Source organism: Mytilus trossulus, unplaced genomic scaffold, assembly GCF_036588685.1.
Source record: "Mytilus trossulus isolate FHL-02 unplaced genomic scaffold, PNRI_Mtr1.1.1.hap1 h1tg000158l__unscaffolded, whole genome shotgun sequence".
NCBI lineage: Eukaryota > Metazoa > Mollusca > Bivalvia > Mytilida > Mytilidae > Mytilus > Mytilus trossulus.
The window spans coordinates 2,442,820-2,456,028 of NW_026963304.1; the positions used below are offsets into that span (position 1 = coordinate 2,442,820).

Genomic DNA, 13,209 nt, shown 5'->3' on the forward strand with positions numbered 1-13,209 from the left:
ATCACAGAATTCACAAATTTGTTCATCAGTATTTAACAACTCTAAACATAAGGCACAAGACCTTGGAAATTCCTCCAATAAAAGAGATTGAGCAAAAGTTACTTTGGGTATTACTTGATCTTTATCTATATGTTTTACTGAAGTATCGGATTCTATTCCATTTCCTTCTAAAAAAGATTCTTCATTAACGAGGGGTCGGCTTTATTTCAAAAAACGGAATCTATCTACTACCGACGAGCGGAAACAGACCTTTACGCTATATAGGAATCTGCGATTGTTGTTCTCTAGACAGCAAAACTTTAAACTGAAAAAAATCCTATCAGAAAATTTTCCGGAAACAAGTCCTGAAACGAGTTGTATATTATGCATAGTAGATAGTTTCCCGCCGCCTGTCAAAGTTTGTTTCCTGAAACGATTGTGAAAGAAATGGTAAGAATAGACGTTTTTTGTCAAACATACTCAAAAAGATATATCAAATATGTTGTGTATACACACAGAGATGTGTTAGAATAAGAAGTGCAAGTTGGAATTCTGGTCCCAGCTGGTGCAGTGGTGGTCCTAGTTGGTATAGGGACCGTTCGCCCAAACAGAGACATATAATATATACATGTATATATGTCTCTGACCCAAACAACAGTAAAAATATACCAAGGACTTGTATAGTAGACTATACAAATCCTTGAATATACACATGTAATACTAAATAGTCATAGTTTTACTTTACAAGCAGTGGTGAATCCACTGTCACTGACTGCATAAGAGGGGCCGACTTCCAGTCATGCTCCAGTGATTCCCTAACTAACCAAGTTTTTCCCACAAAAAGGGGGGAGGATGGACCCCATGCCCTCCTCCCAAATCTGCCTCTTGTATATCTTTGACTCAGGCCTGTAGCCAGGAATTCTCAAAAAGGGGGGGGGGGGTATTTGGACTTGCAAACTCAACTTTAACAGTCACAATTCAAACAGAACCTTGAGTTTAACAGTGCTTGTATTTGTTTTCAAGGTAAGGGTATGTTTGACTACCCAATAGGGCCTTTCACGTGACGGTCTGTACAGAGACAGTTCACAAATTGTACAGAGTATCAATGGCACTGGCTACAATTACCTTGAAACCAAGTGACATATAATACTGTATAGTTATTGTTATGTTGGACATTAACTCTCTTAATGCTAGGCTTGGTTAGTAAGTGATTAATTACAAATGTAACAATACTATTTGTGTTTCGGTTTAGGTTGTGTTATTTTTATGTTAGATATTAAAATTTAAACCAACTTGATCCTGATTTTTGGGTACCACGATTTCCCGCGAAATACGAGAAAAACGAGAAAAACGTAACATCCCGAAAACAAGATGATATATCCTGAGAAAAGAAATTTTAATGGTGTTTTAGGTGTTTTTTTGCTTCAATTAGTGTTACAGCATACAATGATTAAGGTTTATGGTGTTCATAATTAATAAAAGTACGCGGAATCTTCAGAAAATCAATTTTTATGTCTTTTTTTTATGCAAATTCCTTGTTGAAAACAATATGGCTTACGTTATATATTGTAAGGTAGATAACTCGACTTGAAAGCAAAGTAATGTAGTACTGTTGGCTCACTGAGGATTTTGTGGTGTAGGATTTCGGCAATTTATTTGTGATCTTGTGCATTTGTATTATATAATTGTGATAATATCAAACAAACCATACAATTATTTAAAGTCCAAAATAAGCATTAGTGGCAAGGTTTCGGTGCAAAATATAGTTGACATGCATTTTGTGTCCGGACACATGGACACAACGATAAATTACAAATACTGAATACAGTAATTCAGTTTAACATATATGCTTGATTTAATATAAATGACCACATGACAAATGACACAATTGAAAATTCAATGAGATTCAATTTTCTTAAATAAATAAATTATACTGCAAATCTCTTTTTGCATTGTTTAGGCACCGGACACATCCATATAGAACACCAATGACTATACTAATATTTAAATTTTAAATCATTCCTGGATATAATCAAGATATTGAGTGAATTAATCGTCAATATAATACTATATTATACCCTTATATGAAGTATGAAAAGGGACAAACTTGCGTTGGCCAAATTCTTGCAACTTTTATTGTAATAAACTTAAAATACGAAATGCGCATGGGCACGTACAATCTATTAATCCAGGGTACAGGGAAACCACTTGAAGGTGTAGAGCCAACTTTTAAATTGGTCCTCATGACTATTGATAATAAAATCAAATGGCAATGCAACTATTTCAAAGTAAGAATATGTATTATATACCTAGATAATTATCAGATATCTATGCGTATGAGACGTTTCACACTCGCCTGGCGTTAATGTTCATAATTAAAGCGAAAAAATGGGGAAATAAAATATTTATAGCAGTATATGTAGTATAACACTAAATGATATAAAATATTTTAGTATAACACTATTTCAAACTACTAAAAATATTTTATTTCCTCCTTTTTTTTCGCTATATTAAAGAAATTGTCAGGCGGCTGCATTTCTGTCAACTGACCTGTATCCTGTGGGTGTTTCACAATTCTCAGGGTTACCTGTGATACTCGCTAGTCCGTTAAATAACCCAGGAATTCCGAAAATGATCCGTTTTCATTATGATTCCTAAGCCATCAGACTGATTTCTTAAGTAATGTTCCTTTCAAATTCGTAATTCTAGCTACAATGACCAGGAAGGGCCGTTTAACTAGCTGTGTGTGCTGTCAAATTAACTGACCCATTAATTGTATGGCTTCTCTTGACAGCTTTGGTGTCAAACACACTAATTACCTTAGCTTTTATAGGTTGTAAATAATTTGTGTATTTCAAATATAAAAAGAATATGTGGTATGCGGATTGCCATATCCGACCGTGCGAGGGCAATAACCCAGCCAAGGTCGTTAAACACCTCCATTTGTTGGATTGCCAATGAGACAATTCTCCACAAGAGACCAAATGACACATAAATTAGGTTACCGTACGGTCTTTAACAATGAGTAAAGCCCATACCGCATAGTCAGCTATAAAAGGCCCAGAAATGACAATTCATAACAATACAAACGAGAAAAATAATATAACGGCCTAGTGTATGTACGAAAGTTGTTTACAACAATTTGAGTTACTTCCTCTTTTTGTCACCTTTCAAAACAAACTCCTTGGATTTACGTTTATATAATTTGTAAAATAGACTAAACGAATCTAAAACAAATTGAATTTCAAATACATATTACTTTTCATTATTTTTCTACCTTAGTACAATTACAGCGTCTAGAACACCCACATGCTGGATGTCGGCTATGCTTCACATTGGGTGGCGGTTTCGAGCGGAGAAAAACGATCCCGGCAAGTTCAAGTACCAAAATTTCTTTTTTGAGAGTTGTTAGTACCAAATGATATATTGCACGGAAGGAACCGAACCATAATCTGTTTCCTGCAAGCAATAGTAGACGTTTCCAGTGGCCTGTTTTCTCAAACACCTCTCCCTAGTTCTTCAAATGCAAGTTTCAGGATAAAATACTACTTTTGACGATTTTTTTCATGTATAATTTACTTAGAAATGAAGTTCAAACATGGAATTTAACCAAATGCCAGCTTAAGGATGTATTCTTCTGACATTTCATTCTCGTTCAGTCTCATTGAAATCTCGTTCTAGAATTATTTCCAAAACATGTGATATAAGAAGAAAATAGCAATGAATTTGAAAATTATCATAATCAAACTTAACTCTGTGAAAGAATTGTCTATCTTATAAATAGTTTTTGAGTAATGAAATTTTCAAATTTTATTACTAATCAAGTCAATCTTTTTTAGTGAAATTTTGAGAAAAATGGGTGAGCGGTACAGAAAAAAATAATTTACCAGAAACCTACCCATTCCATATACCTTTAATTGTCTTTTCAAATTTCATAGATATGTATTTTTTTCAATCATTTATAACAAGAGAGTTGAAAAATATGCATTTTGTTCTTTAAAGAGAGAAAAATAAAAAAATACAAAATTGTCAATATGGTAAATTTGACACGAAAAAGCATCAAAATCTGATAAAACTGTCTTGTATTAACACCTACCTATAGTTTTTGTGAGTTAAATTTATTCAGATTGGTCCCCTTCATCTTTATTGAGAGTTTGAAAAAAAGTTTAATTGTGGAACTGATTTTTTTTCATGATAATTGCCCAAAAATGGGTAAAAACTGATTAAAAATGGAAAAATCTAAAAAATTGGGTACTTTCAGAGGCCGTAGCAAAAAAAGAAGCGCACCACCATATAATTTTTTCTTCACCAATATTTTTTTTACAGTCATATTAACCCAAAAATCAGGTTTAGAAAAAAAAAAAAATCTAGAAATTTTGGGCTCGTCAGAGGGGTACATCCTGAAATAATAGTGACATCGATTATAACCAACGTGACGTTTCGACGATGAATGAACTCACCACACGGTGAGATCACTATGGTGCAGTCGAATGCGCGAACTTTGACTACGAAAAGCTTCAGGATTTGATGAGATGCCTGCAGTAGTTAATAAAAAACACAGCAGCCATTGTCATTTTTGTATATAATCTGTAACGATTGTTTCGAACTGGGAAAGGTACCAGATAAATGGACTAAAAGCATAATCAATCCAGTTTTTAAACCTGGATCTGAAAATAGAACGATTCCTTTAAATTACCGGGTAATTACATTAATATCTGTCCCTAGTAAAATATATTGCCATGTTCTCAATACTCGTTTTAATTCATGGCTCGCAATGTACTGTGTGATTAACAGAACGGATTCAGAGAGAAACGAAGTTGCAAGGAACGGGCATAAATGGAAAGTTCCTGTCTGCGATTCAGTCTTTGTATGATAACGTGAAATGTGCTGTAAAAGAATGGCAAGCCGTTCTCGTCAAAACTATTTTTAAACCATTTTTTTTTAAATTTACATACTGAGAATTAAAAAAAAACCACAATGAGATTAAAAAACCTAAAAAAACACACTGAGAATTAGATATTACACAATGAGATTTCATAAAGACGAACTGTCTTTCTGAGATTACAAAAAACCTAAAAACACACACTGAGAATTGAAAATTACACACTGAGAATTGAAAATTACACACTAAGATTTCAAAAAGACACACTGAGATGAAATAAACTGAAAAACACACATTGAGAATTGAAAATTACACAATGAGATTTGTGCGCACATTTTATGCGCCCATATCTAATTAGTATATTTAATCTGAATCTATTACAAGCTTAAATAACTAGGGGGCAGAACTCGCTTTTCATCTGTAGCCTAGGTTCCTGTCTCCAATTGTCATTGCAATGCGAACTCAGAATAGGCCGGGATCCCAGACTATTCTTATTTGGGGCCATGGAATCCTTACAATTTTCTCAAGTAACTGTGAGCAAGCACAACAAAATTATGGCAAGCCGTTCTCGTCAAAACTATGTTTAAACCATTTTTTGAAAAATTTACACACTGAGAATTACAACAAAGCACACTGAGATTTAAAAACTTCAAAGCACAAACTGAGAATTAAAAAAATACACACTGAGATTTCATAAAGACGCACTGAGATTACAAAAATGAAAAACTAACACTGAGAATTGAAAATTACACACTGAGAATTGAAAATTACACACTGAGAATTGAAAATTACACACTGAGAATTGAAAATTACACACTGACATTACAAAAAGACACACTGAGAATAGATAAACTGAAAACACACATTGAGAATTTAAAATTACACACTGAGATTTGTGTGCACTTTTTATGCGCACATATCTTATCAGCATACTTAATCTGAATCTATTACAAACTTAAAACAAATAGGGGACAGAACTCGTTAGTCAGGCCTTCGATTTGGTTCCAAATTATTTATAAAAAAAACCTTTAGAAATACAAGAACACGAAAAATAGCCAGTTAGTTCTTGTGGATGGTCAAAAGCACATGTCACAGAAAAAGAGCACATCTCTATACCTGAAACTGAGGTTAATGTACACTGGCCGAGATATATTTTTTCTGAAACAAGTTCGTGTCTGGATGATGAATAAATGACAGGAAATTCAACCGCACCGTAATAACTTTTATATTGTAGTGATACAAATCAGTATACTTAGGACTAATAGTATTATACTTATATAGTATACACAGAAAATTGGTTTTTGCATTTGCATTCCCGAAGTTACTCATCTCTTCCTTCCTTTATACTGTTTTTATACTAAAGGTAACAATTGAATTCAAAGTTATTTGTGCAAACATGCACATATAGAGTAAACAAAAGAAAATAGTAGCATGAATTCCATGCGTATAGAATTATAGCACTTTTCAGTATACACAACAACGAGATTGGGAAAAATGTCAACTGTCACTATTTGCGGGGGATTTCCCCCATGGAGGCTCTCAAATTCAAATTTTGAAAGAGCAATTGTGTGCACATTTTAGACAACACAATTAATTTTACAATGACTTTAGGCTTATGAGAGTATGAAAATTAAAATGTATTTGAATACCCCCTTGAAGGTTTTTTAGGACTATGACAGCCATCTTGCACGCAAAACCCCCATGGGCATTTTGAAAAGTTGGCACCGGTATGCGTTATTTGTATAATAAAGTACATAACCGCCCTTGCATGCCTATGTTTATTTATTAAACCCTGTGCGGGACAAATTTGCCATTCCAGGATTGGCAAATCTGACTTTGTCGGTTTACAAGATATCAAAAATATTTTTTGCCCAAGTGATAGATAATCAAAAATGTTAAATTTCCCCATATGTCCCAACATGTCACCATTGTCACTATTGTCACCACAGCTGATTAAAAGTACATCTCACATGGGAAAAGTTAAAGTTCCCATGGGAAAGGAAAAGTTCCAATGGGAAAAGTAAAAGTTCTCATGGGAATTTTAAAGTTCCCATCAGAACTTTAATATCCCATGGGAACATTGGTAGATAGTTTCTTCCCATGGGACATTTTTTCTTCCCATGGGAACTAAATTTTTTCCCATGGGAATATTATTTTTTCTTTTTTCTTTTTTTCTTCTTCAGAATTTGTAAAAGAGCTGTGTAATATCGCAATGGACTGACAGTCACTATAGTAACAATGACTGGAACAGTTTAACAAGCATTCCATTTGATAAATTATTTCAACACATTAAAAGTATTTATATCATACTTTTACACTCAAAAGTCTTTTAATATCTTTGAATGATTGATAGAAATTCTACCGTCCAGCGGCTGATTTTACAATTTGAATCTCTCACATTTGTGTTCAGTCAATAGCATCATGTATTTCATGTAATAGTGTTCGCTGAACTGTCAAGTATCAGAGCCATGCTTTTGTATTTCAGAATTTAATTTAAGAATAAAAATCATAATTCTTTTTTAATCTATATATACATGGGGAATCACGAATCATGTTTAAGATTATTTTCTAATTAAAACCCTATAATTTCATGAAATTGACATCATAATTATTATTAATGTACTTATTCTCTTTCGTCGACGTAACTCGATATGTGTGGTTTTCGCCACTAGAAAGATGTGCACTTATTTTTTTTAAATTTAGTTCATTGATTTGGTCAAATTTCCTAATCATGCTAATGCAATGTTGTTACTCGTCTACACAAACATCTTTTATTTCTATTCATTTTTCACAAACTTTTGAAAGTCTTGTTAGATTTTTCTGTTATGATCTCTCAGGTAAATATCAAAGAGAATCCAGAGTTTTCCATTTCCAAGGACGAATCATGATCAGGATTAAATATAATCTTTATGATATATTCACTTGTAATTTACTCGTAGGCTTTCTTCGTGTAATTTATAGTTTAAAGGAATTATTTGATGAGTTTAACTGTTGATCAACTTTAAAAATATTAGGGTTTGACTAACAGTAGTTCCGTAAAAAAAAATCTTTCTATAGTTAAAATGTTCTACAATTCATATTTGTAATGGTACTCGTCACCAATGTTGTTTGTGTCACAGAGACGGCAGATTATGTTTTCTCTCTTTAAATCCTGCCACCTTCCAGATTCAATCGGCAAGTGGCGACTGACTACCACATCTATATTCATTTTGCATATTATATAAATGAATTTAGTAAGGTAATATATGTCATTATGAAAAGTAGTTTTCAAATTATTAATTCTTTTTGAAAATACAACAACATTAAATTTTATGCTATTATGTAATAACAGATAAGCATTCTTGTTGAAACTGGTCTTTGGGTTTCCGTTTGATAAATATTGACACCCATTTATCTCTAACTGTGCATTATAATGACTCTATAATATTGAACATACTCATACCGCAGATCACACAATTATCAAAAACATTTTTTCATATATGATATCCACTAAGTTTCTATTCTGTTATTAGCATAATCAGAGACATATAATACATTATGTCTCTGGCATAATCAAGGATTTGTATAGTTAGAATTTTTCGAAATATTTGTAATTTGCAATTTTTTATAATTTGTATTTTTTCCTCACTAGGTACGTGAAATAATATTTTAAATTTATTGAAAAATTGCATTACGGGAATATTCTATACTTCTATACTTCTAAGTTTGAATTAAGAGTCTAAACTTTTTCAAATATTGAATACGCAACAAAATCTCTGTAAAGGCATTTGATTGGGTATTAGTTTAAAGGTAGGCGTGGTTTTCGGTAACTTTCCTCCAATCATGCAACTGGCCTATTCGACAAAACTGTGTACGCTGATGCGCGTAAACTGGCTATTGTAACGGCACGTGTTTTACATCGGAATCTGTCGTGCGTGACCAATGTTTATTGTATAATTTCTTGTCATGTGGTCAAATTATGTGACATATACGTTTTAAAGGTTGAAACTTAAATTTGCTTTTTGAAAGATTATCGGCAGTGCCGATATACGGTGTAAAGTGTTTAAAAAAAACCCAAGACTTTTAATAATAAAAGAAGGATGCATATCAACAGAGAATATAATCAGGGACTATTATACCAGAGACATATATACACATGTGTATATATGTCTCTGATTATACTAAAGTATTATAGTCCCATATAGTATAATACATGTATTATATGGCTCAGATATTAACTATAACGTGTTCTGGAAATAAATTAAGTGTCCGAGAATTTGAATTACCTAATAAGGCAGTGGCGGATCCAGCCATTTGAAAAAAGGGGTGGGGGGTGGGGTCCCAACCCAGGACAAAGTGGGGTTCCAACTATATGTCCCCACTCAAATGCATTGATCTTTCAAAAAAAGGGGTTCCAACCCCCAGAACCCTCCCCCTGGATCCGCCACTGTAAGGACATCTCGATCACCTTCGACAAAATATTATTGCATGAATGGTAAATCGCTGATTTATAATCGTAGAAGTGATTTGTGACTGTTATACGTAGAGACATCTATACGCATTCTGGTTTACGTTTACAATGAACACACTATACATGTTTCTTTGACTGAATATCAATCATTTTTGGGCAGACTTGCTTTTTCTTTGTATTCGTAAAAATTATCGTACGTTTCATTATATTTGAATGCTTCAAAATACTATAAGCTTGTATTGTTACTTTTTTAGGGTCGATTTCTGTTTGTATATTAAACATGCAACAAAAGTTTATATTGGTATATGGTAAGTTATTGTTTCATTTTACATGTTTACCATTGGTGACATCAAATAAAATGTTTCGCGGGTTGTACTATAAAGCCATACGAAATTTAAATATCCTATTTATATGCAAACTGAAGGATCTGAAATTTAAATTATACATGTATGTTTAAACCGTATACTAGTAATGAATACGGAACGCGGGTATCGCACAAAGTCATCCAGACTAGCCGAATTATAAATACTAGCATCCGTACTTCGATGATCACTTGATCCAAAATTAAGCCTGTCAGATGGAGAAGAAAACGCTTTTGGTTAAGGACTACAGTTGAAAAAGTAACATTTTATACCAATCCATGCAAAATAGTAAGATGTATGTTCCTGAGTGTATAATGCACAAAGAAAGGGTTGTTATCTACTGTTGAACTAAGTAAGGTAGTATAGTTACCATATGCCTTCATGTTACAGATACGATCGACGTGCACTACAGCAGAATTACGGTTTCAGTTTCCAACATATTAATTGTGCTAATTTGAAATCTCCTGTATGATTTTTTTATATTCGTATTTTCGACGAAGCAAAGCAAGTTCGATCTATAGGTCATATACATGTATGCATTTAACAATATTCAATCGTTGTACCAAATTGTAGAACATGTAGAAAAATCCGTCCGTTCCGATCAAATCTTAACTGAAGTACCATTGTGCACATATATACGGACGCTGGATTTAAATCAGATCTGTTCTGGCAGTTTTTGTCTTTTTTTTTGTGCAAAATAAATACTTTAAATGTGACTATCTTTAGTTCCGAATCTTTCTATCTTTCCATACCAACGATCGACAAGTGCGTTCATTTTTGTGAATCAATATTTAAATGTTTTGAAATATCCATTATTATTGACAAGTAGTACACAGTTACATTTTTCAAATTTTACCGATGGAAAAATATATCTCAATAAATTGCTTATTCCTCAAATCTTTGGTTGGAATGAAATATCATTCTTTGCACGAAAAATATATTTCATAAACAATTGGTAGTATATCAATGTACACATGATGTATATTATAAACGATATTTTTTTTTAAATAAAGTCCCAAAATACCGTCCGTGCGTACACTGCTCAGCAGGCGGTGCGTAAGGTAAACCTGCATTACGTGTAATAACATATATTATAAGAGTTTGAAGCCCGACAGGAAATCGCTTGAATACCTGGAAGTGTCACCTCACGGTGCCTCTGGCAATAATTTCTTAAACCATCTTTAAATCTTTCACATAAACTAATCGGTTTAAATAAAATAGACACTTAAGTGTTTAAAAAGTGGTCGAAATCTTTCGTCAGATGAACCTGAAATTTGAGTCCAAATCGGTCCTCACCGGACCTACATGTACTCCTTTTGAAAAATGAATTTATCTGCGTTTTCCATTCAGTTTCTGTCATTCATCGTATGTGGGTACTGATTTATCTAATTATCAAAATTAAAGTTTTTGTAATCATTTTCGTAACACACTCCGTGCGTGCAGTACGATACGAAAAATGTCTACATCACGGTGGGTAAGGTTGCCCTGCAAGAAAACTTTCTGTACTGGTGATCATAGGTCCTGACTGGTTCTGGTGAATATGTAAAAAAAAAAAGACGATAGTGATGATTTTTTACGTTTTCTCGCATAAGAAATGGAAGGAACAGTAGAGATTTTTTTTAAGTTTGTTTCTTATGGGTTTATGGGCCACCAATTTAAAAATGTGACCTTGTAAACTGTTTCAGTAAAAGTAACACAAAAGTGCTCACTTCTTGAAAATGTTGAACACAAAAAATAAAATAAAAATGCCCCTGGAGACCGCTTTCTTTACCCAAAACCACACGACAAAAATGTTTGGTGAAAAACCTGCACAATCTATATTAAAATTGTGCATTTTCTCAATTTAGAAATGTCCTGATTCTGTACTGGTTGGTCCTGTCATTGTGCTGGTGTGTCCTGATGGTAAACGGAAAAAAGTCACGAGGAAAATTCAACTGCAGTTTTTGTATGCATAGAAAAAAATCTTGATATACCTGAATATATTCAATTATCTTAAGTGGTAATAATAAAAAGAAGATGTGGTATGATTGCCAATGAGACAACTATCCACAAAAGACCAAAATGACACAAACATTAACAACTATATATCACCGTACGGCCTTCAACAATGAGCAAAGCCCATACCGCACAGTCAGCTATAAAATGCCCCGATAAGACAATGTAAATCAATTCAAACGAGAAAACTAACGGCCTTATTTAAGTAAAAAAATGAACAAAAAACAAATATGTAGCACATAAACAAATGACAACCACTGAATTACAGGCTCCTGACTTGGGACAGGCACATACATAAATAATGTGGCGGGATTAAACATGTTAGCGGGATTCCAACCCTCCCCTAACCTGGGACAGTGGTATAACAGTACAACATAAGAACGAACTATAAAAATCAGTTGAAAAAGGCTTAACTAATCAGATGGAAAAAAAATACAAGTGGAAATTCATTTGCCGTTTTAACAAACAGGGAAAGCTTATTGTTTCTTTTTATTTATTAATGAGACCAAGTTGTATTTCATTGTCATGCCTTTCCTAACAAAGGAGGAAGTGAAAGGTCTACTCATAGTGAAATGTGCCACAAGAAACCACTATTTAATATATCACCAGTCCCCACCAATAACGGTTGTAAATACTAAACTAATATTAATGACAATGAGTTGTTTGTTTAACACTAAATTGAAGGATTTTCATCTTCAAAATTCAAAATAGCATGTGGTCAAGCCATATACTGAATTTTTAACTTTGACTGAACTTAAAGAGAATTGTTGCTGTTAGATACAACTCGCATCTCCTTCTTAACCGATAAAATACAAAAATAATTACAACAAAACATGTATCTGAAATACACCAGCATGTACGGTACCGGTTTCATATAAATGCTTAATGATTTATAATTTCCAAAGCTAAAGAGCATAAACTGAATTAGAATATGTTCTTTTGTCTGGAATCGGGTGTATTTAAGCTCGGTATTTCGGGATTGACCCTTTCGGGATCCGGGAATTCTTTTTTGAATTTCGGAAAGTAGGGATTTAAATTTATTTTAATTCGGGACCTCGGGATGTCGTGTTTTTAAGTCCGGGATTTCGGGATAAGGACCCCTCAATTAAGGGATGAAAATAAGTTTGACATTTGTGTTACCATTTAAAAAAACTATCAATTTATTAATTTAAGTTGCAGTATAAAACAATATTAGGTCAATGTCATAAAATATAAACTTTGTTTGTACTCGGCGCAAAACTGGGAAAGGGCTCGGCAGAGCCAGTTTATCAGCCTCATACAAAAAGCTTATATTTTTCTGACATTGACCTAATATTCATTCCTTCATATCTTTAATTCCTCATACATGAGATTCAATGAACATACAATTAATGAATATAAGCAAACGTTACAACATAATTACACACAAATTATTAGTATTAGATCAAAGTATAAGGTAAATACACAAAAGATGATATATGTATATACACAATCTATAAAAGCAGTGACACATCATGTATTGACACATCTAATAACACTGTCTAAGAGATCGACTATATTTT

At 33.1% G+C, this 13,209-nt stretch overlaps 1 long non-coding RNA gene across 1 annotated transcript in view; it reads left to right on the forward strand.

Moving 5' to 3' along the window:
- Positions 1 to 353: 353 nt before the first annotated feature.
- LOC134700532 (uncharacterized) overlaps positions 354 to 13,209 on the forward strand; it is a 29,410-nt gene continuing 16,554 nt past the window's right edge. The window contains exon 1 of the long non-coding RNA XR_010103921.1: positions 354 to 429. This is a non-coding gene — a long non-coding RNA (uncharacterized LOC134700532). The remainder of the gene's footprint in view (positions 430 to 13,209) is intronic.